Genomic DNA, 12,948 nt, shown 5'->3' with positions numbered 1-12,948 from the left:
TGCCAGATGTCTTCAAGGATGGATCCGCTCTGTGCCGCCTGGAGGAGGATAGAGGATGCCGCCGGGATGACGATAGAAGATGCCGTCTGGATGAAGATAGAAGATTCTGCCTGGATGAAGACTTCTTGCTGCCTGGATGAGGATGGATGTCAGGACTTCAGAAACTGTGAGTGGATCTTCGGGGGTTAGTGTTAGTTTTTTTTTAAATCTTTTTTGGGTGGGTTTTTTTTTTTAGATTAGGGTTTGGGCTTTAGGTTAAAGAGCTGAATGCCCTTTTCAGGGCAATGTAAAAGAGATGAATGCCCTTTTAAGGGCAATGCCCATACAAATGCCCTTTTCAGGGCAATGGGTAGCTTAGGTTTTAATTAGTGTTAGTTTTTTTATTTTGGGGTTTGGCTGGGTGGTGGGTTTTACTGTTAGGGGGTCTTTGTATTTTTTTTACAGGTAAAAGAGCTGATTTCTTTAGGGCAATGCCCTACAAAAGGCCCTTTTAAGGGCTATTTGTAGTTTATTTAGGTTAGGGTTTTTTTTATTTTGGGAGGGCTTTTTTTATTTTTATAGGGCTATTAGATTAGGTGTAAATGTTTTTATTTTTGATAATTTCATTTGTTATTTTTCGTAATTTAGTGTTTGTTATTTTCTGTAATTTATTTTTTGTAATTTTAGACAATATTTTTTAGTAGTGTTAGTTTTAGTAGTGTTATTTTTTTTTTAATTTAGTTAGTGTAATTTCGTTTTTTTATTGGTAGTTATTTTAATTTTAGTATAATAGTTTAGAATAATAGTTATGTTAGGTTAATTTTTTTTTTTAAATTTCACAGGCAAGTTTTTATTTATTTTAAGATAGGGATATTGTAATTTTAATATAAAGTTAGGGGTTTGTTAGGTTTAGGGGTTAATAGTTTAATTTAGTTTTTTGCTATGTGGGGGGGCTGGCGGTTTAGGAGTTAATAGGTTTATTTAGGGGCAGTGATGTGAGTGGCCAGAGATTTTGGGGTTAATACATTTATTATAGTGGCGGCGTTGTCAGGGAGCGGCGGAATAGGGGTTAATAATAGCTTTTATTAGTGGTGGCGATGTCGGAAGCGGCGGAATAGGGATTAAAAACTTTATTTAGGTGTTGGCGATGTCAGGGGGTGGCGGATTAGGGGTGTTTAGACTTGGGGTTTATGTTAGGGTGTTAGGTTTAAACGTACCTTTTTTTCTCCATAGACATCAATGGGGTTGCGTTATGGCAATCGCCATTCCACACTTCAGGTTTTTTTTTTCTAACACTCTCTCCCCATTGATGTCTATGGGGAAAGCGTGCATGAGCATGTCAAAGCAGCCCTTGGCTTTTGAGCAGTATGAAGCTTATCGCCACCATATCGCACGCACAAGGAGGCTTTTCAGAAACTTGTAATGGCAGCGCTATGGAGGGTGAAATAACGCAACTTTTATTGCATTCGTTTTGCACCCTCTATAGAGCAAAACTCGTAATCTAGGCGATAGTGTGCTATATTCATTTTTTACCATTGTTTAGATTTTATCATTGTTCATTATGTATCAGTTTGACCGTGAAAAGATGCGCTGAGTAACGCTATCTTGGCTTAGCAAATATCACTAAAGTAAGATTTAATAGTCTTTAAGTTTAGCTAAAATATTGTATACTAGGTCCTCTCTCCCCCCCTCTCTTATGAGCTCTCTCTCCCCCTCTCTTTTGTACTCGCTCTCTCCCCCTCACTTATGCTTTCTCTCTCCCCCCTCTCTTTTGCACTCTCTCTCCCCCCTCTCTTTTGCTCTCTCTCCCCCTCTCTGTTGCTCTCCTCTCTCCCCCCTCTCTTGCTCTCTCTGCCCCCTCTCTTCCTCTCTCTCTCTTTCCCTTTTCTTTTAAGCGCTCTCACTTCCCCCCTCTTTTTGCTCTCTTTCTCCCCCCCTCTCTTTTGCTCTCTCTCCCCCCTCTCTTTCTCTCCCCCTCTCTTTTGCTCTCTCTCCCCCATCTTTTGCTCTCTTTCTCTCCCCTCTGTTTTTGCTCTCTCTCCCCCCTCTCTTTTGCTCTCTCCCACTTTCTTTTGCTCTCTTTCTCCTCCCCCTCTCTTTTTGCTCTCTTTCTCTCCCCCCTCTCTCTCCCTCTCCCACCTCTCTTTTGCTCTCTCTCCCCTCTATTTTGCTCTCTCTCTTTTGCTCTCTCTCCCCCTCTCTTTTGCTCTCTTCCTCTACCCCTCTCTCTTCCTCTCCCCCCCTCTCTTTTTCACTCTCTCCCCCCTCTCTTTTGCTCTTTCCCCCTCTCTTTTGCTCCCTCTCCTCCTCTCTTTTGCTCTCCCCCTCTCTTTTGATCTCTCTCCCCTTTCTTTTGCTCTCTCCTCTCTCTTTTGCTCACTGTCCCCTCTCCTTTTGCTCTCTCTCCCCCTCTATTTTGCTCTCTCTCCCCTCTATTTTGCTCCTCTCTCCCCCTCTCTTTGCTATCTCTCTCCCCTCTCTTTTGCTCTCTCTCTCCGCCCTCTCTTTTGCTCTCTCTCTCTCTCTCCCCTCTCTTTTGCTCTCTTTATCTCCCCCCCCTCTCTCCCTCTCCCCCTCTCTTTTGCTGTCTCTTCCCTCTCTTTTCCCCTTTCTCTCCATCTCTCTTTTGCTCTCTCTCTCTCTCTCTCTCTCTCCCCTCTCTTTTGATCTCTATCTCCCCCTTTTGCTCCCCCCATTTTGCACTATCTTTCCCCCTCCTCTTTTTGCTCTCTCTCCCCCTCTCTTTTGCTCTCCCCCCTCTCCTTTTTCTCTCTCCTCTCTCTTTTGCTCTCTCTCCCCTCTCTTTTGTTCTCTCTCTTTCCCCTCTTTTGTTCTCTCTCCCTCTCCTTTTGCCTCCCCTCTCCCCTCCTCTTTTGCTCTTTCTCTCTCTTTTGCTTTCTCCCCCTCTCTTTTGCTCTCTCTCTCCCTCTTTTTGCTCTCTCTCCCCTCTCTTTTGCTCTCTCCCCCTCTCCTTTATTCTCACTCCCCTCTCTCTTTTGCTCTCTCTCCTCCTGTTTTGCTCTCTCTTCCCCTCTTTTTGCTCTCCCCCATTTTTGCTCTCTCTCCCCCTCTCTTTTGCTCTCCTCTCTTCTCCCCCCCTCACTTTTGCTCTCCTCCCTTCTCTTTTGCTCTCTCTCCCTCTCTTTTGCTCTCTCTCTCCCTCTTTTGTTCTCTCTCACCACTATTTTGCTCTCTCTCCCCCTCTTTTGCTCCTCTCTCCCTCTCTTTTGCTCTCTCTCCCCTCTCCTTTTGCTCCTCTCCCCCTTTTGCACTCTCTCTCCCTCTTTTTGCTCTCTCCTCCCCCCTCAATTGCACTCTCTCCTCCCTCTCTCTTTCTCCTCCTCTCTATCCCTCTCCTCTCTTTTGCTCTCTTTCTCTACCCCATCTCTCTCCCTCTCTTCCCCTCTCTTTTGCTCTCATCTCCCACTCTCTTTTGCTCCTCTCTCCCCACTCTCTTTTGCTCTCTCTTCCCCCCCTCGCTTTTGCTCTCTCCCTTCCTCTTTTGCTCTCTCTCCCCTCTCTTTTGCTCTCTCCCCCTCTTTTGCTCTTTCCCACCTCTTTTGCTCTTTCTCCCCCTCTTTTGCTCTCTCCCCCCTCTTTTGCTCTCCCTCCCTCTTTTGCTATCTTTCCCCTCTCCTTTTGCTCTCTCCCCCTCCTTTTGCTCTCTCCCCCCTCTTTTGCTCTCTCCCCTCTCTTTTGTTCTCCTCCCCTCTTTTGCTCTCTCTCCCCTCTTTTGTTCTCTCTCCCCTCTTTTGCTCTCTCTCCCCTCTCTTTTGCTCTCTCCCCACTCTTTTGCTCTCTCTCCTCTCTTTTGCTCTTTCTCCCCTCACTTTTTGCTCTTTCCCTCCCTCTTTTGCTCTCTCTCGCCTCTCTTTTGCTCTCTCTCTCCCCTTCTTTGCTCTCTCTCTCCCCCTCTTTTGCTCTCCCCCCCTTTTGCACTCTCTCCTCCCTCTCTTTTGCTCTCTCTCTCCCCTGTTTTGCACTCTCTCCATGTCATGCCACTCCAGTTCCGGCCGGTGCTTCCATCCGTTGTCATGTCCGTTGCAATGGACATGGCGGCTGTTGCCTTGGATGCTGCGGTTGCTTCTGGCGAGCTGCAATGACATCATCACCACCCGTCAAGTTACTCTGATGCCGGTCGTGATTGCAGCTGGGTGCCCTCTCTGGCGCGAATCCACCCTTATGTAAGTACCTCTGTTTCCTGCAATCATTGCTCAAGTATAGGTGTTACTGTGTGTGCTCCTAAGTGCTTTTTTTTTACTTGAATTACTGGATTGCCTTATCATTGCTGAACTCTGCCTGTCTGACTACTCTGCCCGTTTAACCCTTTAATTACTGAACTCCGCCTGTCTGACCATTCTATTGGTTTATCCCTGAACTGCTAAACTGCTGGATTACCTTTTGTTGCTGACCTCTGCCTGTTTCTGACCAATCTGTCGGTTTACCCCTGAACTGCTAAACTGCTGGTTTACTCTTTTGTTGCCTGACCTCTGCTGTTCCTGACCTTTCTATTGGTTTACCCCTGAACAGCTATACTGCTGGATTGCCTTTCCTGTTGCAGAACTCTACCTGTCTCTCTCCCCTCTCTTTTCCCCTTTCTCTCCCACCTCTCTTTTGCTCTCTTTCACTCCCCCCCTCTCTCTCCTTCTCCCACCTCTCTTTTGATTTCTCTCTCCCCCTTCTCTTTTGCTCTCTCTCTCTCTCTCTCTCTCTCTTTCCTCTTCTCCTCTCACCTCTCTCTCTCTCTCTCTCTCTCTCTCTCTCTCTCTCCCCTCTCTTTTGCTCTCAATCTCCCCCTTTTGCTCTTCTTTCCCCCTCTTTTGCTCCCCCCATTTTGCACTATCTTCCCCCTCCCTTTTGCTCTCTCTCCCCCTCTCTTTTGCTCTCCCCCCCTCTCTTTTGCTGTCTCTCTCCCCTCTCTTTTGTTCTCTCTCTCTCCCTCTTTTGTTCTCTCTCCCCTCTCTTTTGCTCCCTCTCCCCTCCTCTTTTGCTCTTTCTCCTTCTCTTTTGCTATCTCTCCTCCCTCTCTTTTGCTCTCCTCTCCCCTCTCTTTTGCTCTCTATCCCCCTCCTCTTTTGCCTCTCCCTCCCCCCTCTTCTTTTCGCTCTCTCTCCCCCTCTCTCTGTCTCTCTCTCTCCCCTCTTTTGCTCTCTCCCCTCTCTTTTGCTCTCTCTCTCTCTCCCCCTCTCTTTTGCTTTCTCTCCCCTCTCTTTTGCTCTTTCTCCCTCCTGTTTTGCCTCTCTCTCTTCCCCTCTTTTGCTCTCCCTCCCCCTATTCTTTTGCTCTCTCTCCCCCCTCTCTTTTGCTCTCTTTCTCCCCCCTACACTTTTGCTCTCCTCCCTTCCTCTTTTGCTCTCTCTCCCCTCTCTTTTGCCTCTCTCTCCCCCTCTTTTGCTCTCTCTCCACCTCTATTTTGCTCTCTCCCCCATCTTTTGCTCTCTTCTCCCTTTTGCTCTCTCTCCCCTCTCTTTTGCTCTCTCCCCCTCTCTGCACTCCAAATCCACACTATTTTGCTCTCTCTCCCCCTCTTTTGCTCTCTCTCCCTCTCTTTGCTCTCTCTCCCTCTCTTTTGCTCTCTCCCCCTTTTGCACTCTCTCTCCCTCTCTTTTGCTCTCTCTCTCCCCCCTCAATTGCACTCTCTCCTCCCTCTCTATTTCTCCCTCCTCTCTCTCCCTCTCCCCTCTCTTTTGCTCTCTTTCTCTACCCCATCTCTCTCCCTCTCTTCCCTCTCTTTTGCTCTCTCTCCCACTCTCTTTTGCTCTCTCTCTCCCCCCCCTCGCTTTTGCTCTCTCCCTTCTCTTTTGCTCTCTCTCCCCTCTTTTGCTCTCCCTCCCCTCTTTTGCTCTTTCCCACCTCTTTTGCTCTTTCTCCCCCTCCTTCTGCTCTCTCCCCCCTCTTTTTGCTCTCCCTCCACTCTTTTGCTCTCTCTCCCCTCTCTTTTGCTCTTCCCCCTCTTTTGCTCTCTCCCCCCTCTTTTGCTCTCTCCCCTCTCTTTTGTTCTCCTCCCCTCTTTTTGCTCTCTCTCCCCTCTTTTTGTTCTCTCTCCCCCTCTTTTGTTCTCTCACCCCCTCTTTTGCTCTCTATCCCCTCTCTTTTGCTCTCTCCCCACTCTTTGCTCTCTCTCCCCTCTTTTGCTCTTTCTCCCCCTCTCTTTTGCTCTTTCCCCCCTCTTTTGCTCTCTCTCCCCTCTCTTTTGCTCTCTCTCCCCTCTCTTTTGCTCTCTCTCTCCCCCTCTTTTGCTCTCTCTCTCCCCCTCTTTTGCTCTCCCCCCTTTTGCACTCTCTCCTCCCTCTCTTTTGCTCTCTCTTTCCCCTGTTTTGCACTCTCTCCCTGTCATGCCACTCCAGTTCCGGCGGTGCTTCCATCTGTTGGTCATGGCCATTGCAATGGACATGGCGGCTGTTGCCTTGGATGCTGCGGTTGCTTCTGGCGAGCTGCGATGACATCATCAACGGCCCGTCAAGTTACTCTGAAGCCAGGGTCGCGATTGCAGCTGGGTGCCCTCCCTGGCGCAAATCCACCCTTATGTAAGTACCTCTGTTTCCTGCAATCATTGCTCAAGTATAGGTGTTACTGTGTGTGCTCCTAAGTGCTTTTTTTTACTTGAATTACTGGATTGCCTTTATCATTGCTGAACTCTGCCTGTCTGACTACTCTGCCCGTTTTAACCCTTTAATTACTGAACTCTGCCTGTCTGACCATTCTATTGGTTTATCCCCTGAACTGCTAAAACTGCTGGATTACCTTTTGTTGCTGACCTCTGCCTGTTTCTGACCATTCTGTTGGTTTACCCCTGAACTGCTAAACTGCTGGTTTACTTTTTGTTGCTGACCTCTGCCTGTTCTGACCTTTCTATTGGTTTACCCCTGAACAGCCTATACTGCTGGATTGCCCTTTCTGTTGCTGAACTCTTTCTGTCTCTGACTATGCTCTGCCTTAATCTTATTGCTGTGAAGGACTACCCTGTTTACAATGAGTACTGCTTACCTCATTTCCTAAACTCCCTTTGTTCTGGGATATTTCCTTATCCTTCCACTTGATGCCGAGATAAGAAAAACTACTAGCCAAATTTGGTCTGATAGGGAATTATCCCACGAGCATTACATTATACTTGGGCCATTGACCAAAGTGAGGTAGTAGGAGCAGTCTCTCTTCAGGGATAGACCCTTGGAACCCACGCCATACACTTGCAGAATGTGGATTCTAAACTTGAGGCTATAACAACTATGCTCTCCTCACTGGTTGCAAAGAAAAACCCTACTCCTGTTGTTACACAGCTGGCCCTGCTGCTAGTGCTGCAACATCCCCCCCTGTTTCTGGAAGTATACCCCGGATACCGTTGCCTGACAAGTATGATGGTACTACTGACTGTAGGGGGTTTTCTCAACCAGTTGCAGGCTACACTCTCCCATTTTGGAACAGAGCGCTCAACTCCTGAACAATGCTGATGCCTTCATTTCTGCATTAATCTTTTGTATTTGGTACCTCTGGCCGCACTTATGCTGCAGAGTACTCTCTCTTGGATCTCCGCCAGAGCAATAGATCTGTGGCACAATACGCCCATCGAGTTTCGCACCTTGGCACATGAGACCACTTGGGATGGCAGTGCTCTCAAAATGGCCTTCAGGGGAGGCCTGCATGAGCGTATAAAGGACGAGTTCACTTATCATGATGTTCTATCTTGCTTGGATGAATTCATAGCACTTTGTATCAGTCTGGATTCTCGCTTTCAGGAGAGACAAGCTGAGAGAGAGAGAGAGAACATGCAGAATCCTTCCCTCTAGTCCTCCTATTTATCCAGTCTCTAGACTATCCTCTACCCCTTCAGCACCTCCAGTTACCTCTGAAGAGGAACCCAATGATCTCTCTTCCCTTAAGTCCTCTGATCTGAAAGACAAATAAGAAGGAGATTGAGACTATGTTTCTGTTGTGGTTCTAATTAACACCAACTCAAGAACTGTGATAATACTGCCAGTAAAAGCCAATGCTTAGAGAATAAAAGTGAGGGGTACCTCTCTAAGCATGGCCACTACTAATTCCTCTCACTCTTCTCGGATCCTGGTACCTGTTACCCATACATTTCTTCAGAATTCTGTCCATGCTCAAGCCTTTATTGATTCAGGGGCAGCTGGAAATTTTCTGGATCACCGTTTCATGATTCACGCAGGGTTGCCTCTTCTTCAGATAAACAATGTCTTAAAATAACCACTCTGGATGGCACTTCCCTTGGATCAGGTTTAATCTATTTTGAATCAGTATCCCTAACAATGATTGTGGGGAGTCCTACATACTGAACATTTACAGTTTGATGTAATTCATTCTCCTGCAAAACCAGTTATCCTTGGTCTTCCTTGGCTATGTAAATACAATCCTCAGTTTGATGGACTGAGGGGCAGTTGGCCTCCATGGGGTAAATACTGTTTTTCACTTCTGCCTGGCTAAGGTTACTCCGCTGCATCACGTCTCTATAGCCAGCCTTTCAGACCCCTTCTAATCTTCCTCAGTATATGCAGAATTTATAGATGCTTTTGAAAAGAAAGCAGCTGATGTGCTGCCACCTCACCGTCCTTACGACCTGAAAATTGACCTTTTTTCCTGGAGCCCCACTTCCTAAAGGGAGGACTTATCCGCTCTCCAAAGCTGAAACCAAGGCCATGAAGGAATATATCCAATAAAACCTAGCTAAAGACTTTATTTGCCCTTCCTCCCTCTCCTGCTGGGGTTGGCTTCTTTTTTGTCGGTAAAAGGATTGTGGTCTCAGACCCTGTATCAACTACAGAGCCCTAAACAACATTACTATCAAGAATCAATTATCCTATTCCTTTGATCACTGAGCTCTTTTATTCGCTCCAAAATGCTTGCTACTTTACAAAGTTGGACCTCTGTGGGGTGTAGAATCTCATTCGTATTTTCCCGGGACATGAATGGAAGGACTGCCTTCAACATGAGATCAGGGCATTATTGAATACCTCATAATGCATTTTGAGCTGTGTAATGCCCCTGCTGTGTTCCAAGCATTTGTCAGTGATGTCTTCCGTGACCTCCTTAATCGCACTTTCATCGTCTATTTGGATGGAATCCTCATATTTTCCCTCCACCATTGAGGAGCATCATGAACATATAAAAACAGGTACTTTTTCGCCTCAGAAACAATTCTCTGGTGGCCAAAACTGGAGAAATGTGAGTTTGATCAAGTTCAGATCCAGTTCCTTGGCTAAGTTATCTCGAATGAAGGTTTTGCACATGGATCCTACAAAGCTAACCGCAGTTCTGGAATGGCCTCAACCCACCTCATTAAAGGAACTACAGAGATTATTGGGGTCTCTCCAACTATTATCGCAAGTTTATAAAGAACTTCTCCCAAATCGTTTGCTCCACTCACGGAGCGGAAAAATAAACAGAGACTGCAAAAATTGGTCTCCCGTAGCGGTGGAAGCTTTCTCTTATCTGAAAAAGGTATTTTGTTCTGCTACTGTGCTCCACATCCTGATCCTGATCTGCAGTTCACTTTAGAGGTTGATGCCTCCAAGATAGGAGTTGGTGCAGTCTTAACCAAATGGAATGAAGAAAAGTTCACTCCAGCCCAGCAATGCAGTAAAACAGACCTTTATTACTTCATGGCCCCAAGTACAAAAACAAACAACGTTTCAGAAATCTCACAGGCCCTTAGTCATGTCTACAGGTGTATATACAATGGCTACTTTTATACCTGAACTCAGGTGTCAATACACACCCCACATCCTGTATGGTTACTACCACCTAGTGGTTGTAATATACAATTTCTTGAGAAAAATATTTGTTTTTATTTTCTTAAAGTTATAGTACCATTTAGTGTATTGTGTGTAGTTCCTTAAAAAAAATACTAATAGCTCAAATATATACCAATTAAAAACAAAGGAATGCAGTACTCATTAATATCAGAAACAACAAGTAAAACATTTTTCAAGCTTAGCCATTATAACAAAGTATACTTCTTTGATAGTTAATTGTAGCATTACTGCCTGAACAGGGACCAAACAAAGTCTTTATTAAAACCTCTAGGTGTGTCTGTAGCCTGTGAATACAATACATTTCTTTGGTTTTTAGTAAATGTTCTCTATTGCCACATCTTCTAGGACTATCTATTTTTTCAATGATTTGAAAGCGCAGCTGCCTAATGCTATGACCTGCTTCAAGAAAATGCAAGGAGACAGGTGCATCCTTATTTTTACATCTTATATTTGATTTATGTTCAGTTATACATTCTCTGGCCTCTCTTGTGGACTCTCCAACATAATTTAGACCACACGGACATTTAATCAAATATGTGATGTAACTAGATCTGCAGGTTAAAAATTGATTAATTTTATATTTTGTACCTCTAGTGGGAAGGTAAAAATAACTATCCTTTATCATTGAGTTGCAGTTAACTACAGCTTAAGCAAGGGAAACAGCCAGTTTTGCCAAGACCCAGTTGTTTTCTGAATGCTTATTTTCTTGCTACCTATGTCTGCATGTACTAAACAATCTTTCAAATTCTTGTTCCTTCTGTGTGCAGGCATTGGTAAATTGGATGAAGACTTCGGTCCGCTTGGATGAAGACTTCGGTCTGCTTGGATGAAGACTTCTGCGGCTTCGATGAGGACTTCTGCCGCTTCGTTGAGGATCGATGTAGGGTCTTCAGAAACTGTAAGTGGATCTTTGGGGGTTAGTGTTAGGTTTTTTAAGGGGTTTATTGGGTGGGTTTTAATTTTAGAGGAGAGGAGCTTTTTTTTTTTAGATTAGGTGTTTATTGGGGGGTTGTTTGTGTGGGTGGTGGGTTTTACTGTTGGGGGAATTTGTATTTTTATTTACAGGTAAAAGAGCTGATTTCTTTGGGGCAATAGGCCCTTTTAAGGGCCATTGGTAGTTTATTGTAGGCTAGGGTTTTTTTATTTTGCGGGGGCTTTTTTTATTTTCATAGGGCTCTTAGATTAGGTGTAATTAGTTTAAATATTTGATAATTAATTTTTATTTTGTGTAACTTAGTGTTTTTATTTTTTGCAACTTAGTATTTTTTATTTTATGTAACTTAGTGTTTGTTATTTTGTGTAACTTAGTTGTTAGTTTTTGTAACTTTGTAATTTTTAATAGTAGATTTAAATTATTTGAGTAGGGTTAGGTTTTTAAACTATATAATAATAATAATTAATTTAATTTATAGTTTAATGTAATTTTAGTATAATAGTTAGGGTAGATTAATTCATAGTTTAATGTAATTTTAGTATAACAGTTAGAGTAGGTTAATTATTAGTTTAATATAGTTTAATTTAAATCTAAAGGTAAGTTTTAATTTATTATAAGATAAGGATGAGTTAATATTTAATATAAAGTTAGCGGGTTGTTAGGTTTAGGGGTTAATAGGTTAATTTAGTTTATGGCGATGAGGGGGCTGGCGGTTTAGGGGTTAATAAATTTATTTAGTTGCAGTGGGCTCCCGGAGCGGAGGGATAGGGGTTAATACATTTAGTTAGTTGTGGCACTGTCGGGGAACGGCGGAATAGGGGTTAATACGTTTATTAGAGTTGCGGGTGGGCTCCGGGAGCCGGAGGGATAGGGGTTAATACATTTAGTTAGTTGCGGGCGGTGTCGAGGAGCGGTGGAATAGTGGTTAATAAGTTTTTTAGAGTTGTTTTGAGGGATAGGGGTTAATACATTTAGTTAGGTTGTGGCGGGGTCCGGGAGCGGCGGGATGGGGGGTTAAACAGTTTAGTACAGTGGCGGGTGTTTAGTGACAGGATATAAATAAAGCTGGGAAAAAGCTGAATAGCAGCGAGATCGATGACTGTTTAGTTAACAACAGTCCGCTGCTCATCGCCCCGTACTTGGTGCACGACTTTTTGACAGCTTTTTAGATAAATATGGAGAGTGTATTCAGGTCCGCGGCCGTGATCTTAGGCGATGTCAGGCGAGCGTATTGGGTGCTGTCGAATGCAAGAAAGTTGACGGCTTTATAAGTAGGCCTCAAAGTGTTCCTCACAGTTGCTCATAAAAATATTGGCGTATGACTGGGCGACATTGGAGTCCATACCCAGATAGCAAGGATAACTTGCCACAAACTTGTAGCTAACTTTTGCTGTAAGTCGGTATAACTTTCTGCAAGTTTTCACTGGCAAGTGTGTTTACTTGCATCATAATTGCAGCAAAAGTTCCAGTTGACACTTTTTCAACTTGCAGCAAGTTTACCTGGCAAGTCTCTAGCAAGAGCATTTCTGGCAAGTCAACTGCAAGAGCTCTGCAAGTTTGTTGCCAATTTTTGGCAAGTCAACTGCAAGAGCTCTGCAAGTCTATTGTCAATTTCTGGCAAGTCAACTGCAAGAGCTCTGCAAATGTCCTAGTCAATTTCTGGCAAGTTAACAGCAAGAGCGCTGCAAGATAATTGCAAATTTCTGACAAGTCAATAGCAAGAGCTCTGCAAGTCTGCTGCAAATTTCTGACAAGTCAACAGAAATAGCCCTTCAAATGTGCAGCAAATTTCTCACAATTTAACAGCAAGAGCCCTTCAAGTCTACTGCAAAAGCTCTGCAAGTCAACTGCAAATCTTTAGCATATCTCTGGCACATATATCACAATTATAGAGCAGTGTCTGCCACAAGAGCACTACAAATTTACTATTATTTACGTCAATCATATTTACAAATTAATAATAAAATGTTTTTTTCCTCCAAAAGTTTATCTATGTAAGTTGTTTGTATGAATTTAATTGATCTTAAAGTTGTATCCATGCATTATCTGAGGTAATATATATTCATATATAAAACTAATATTATGACAGGTAATATATTAAAGGGACACTAAACCCACATTTTTCTTTCATGATTCAGGCAAAGCATGCAATTTTAAGCAATTTCCTAGCTTACTCCTATTATAAAAATTTTTCCGTTTTCTTCCTATTTTTTTTCGAAAAAGCAGGAAAGTAAGTTCAAGAGACCATTTTTTGTTCAGCGCAAG

This window comes from Bombina bombina, chromosome 4 (genome assembly GCF_027579735.1).
Source record: "Bombina bombina isolate aBomBom1 chromosome 4, aBomBom1.pri, whole genome shotgun sequence".
In the NCBI taxonomy this organism is placed as follows: Eukaryota; Metazoa; Chordata; class Amphibia; order Anura; family Bombinatoridae; genus Bombina; species Bombina bombina.
This window is presented reverse-complemented; position numbering follows the sequence as displayed.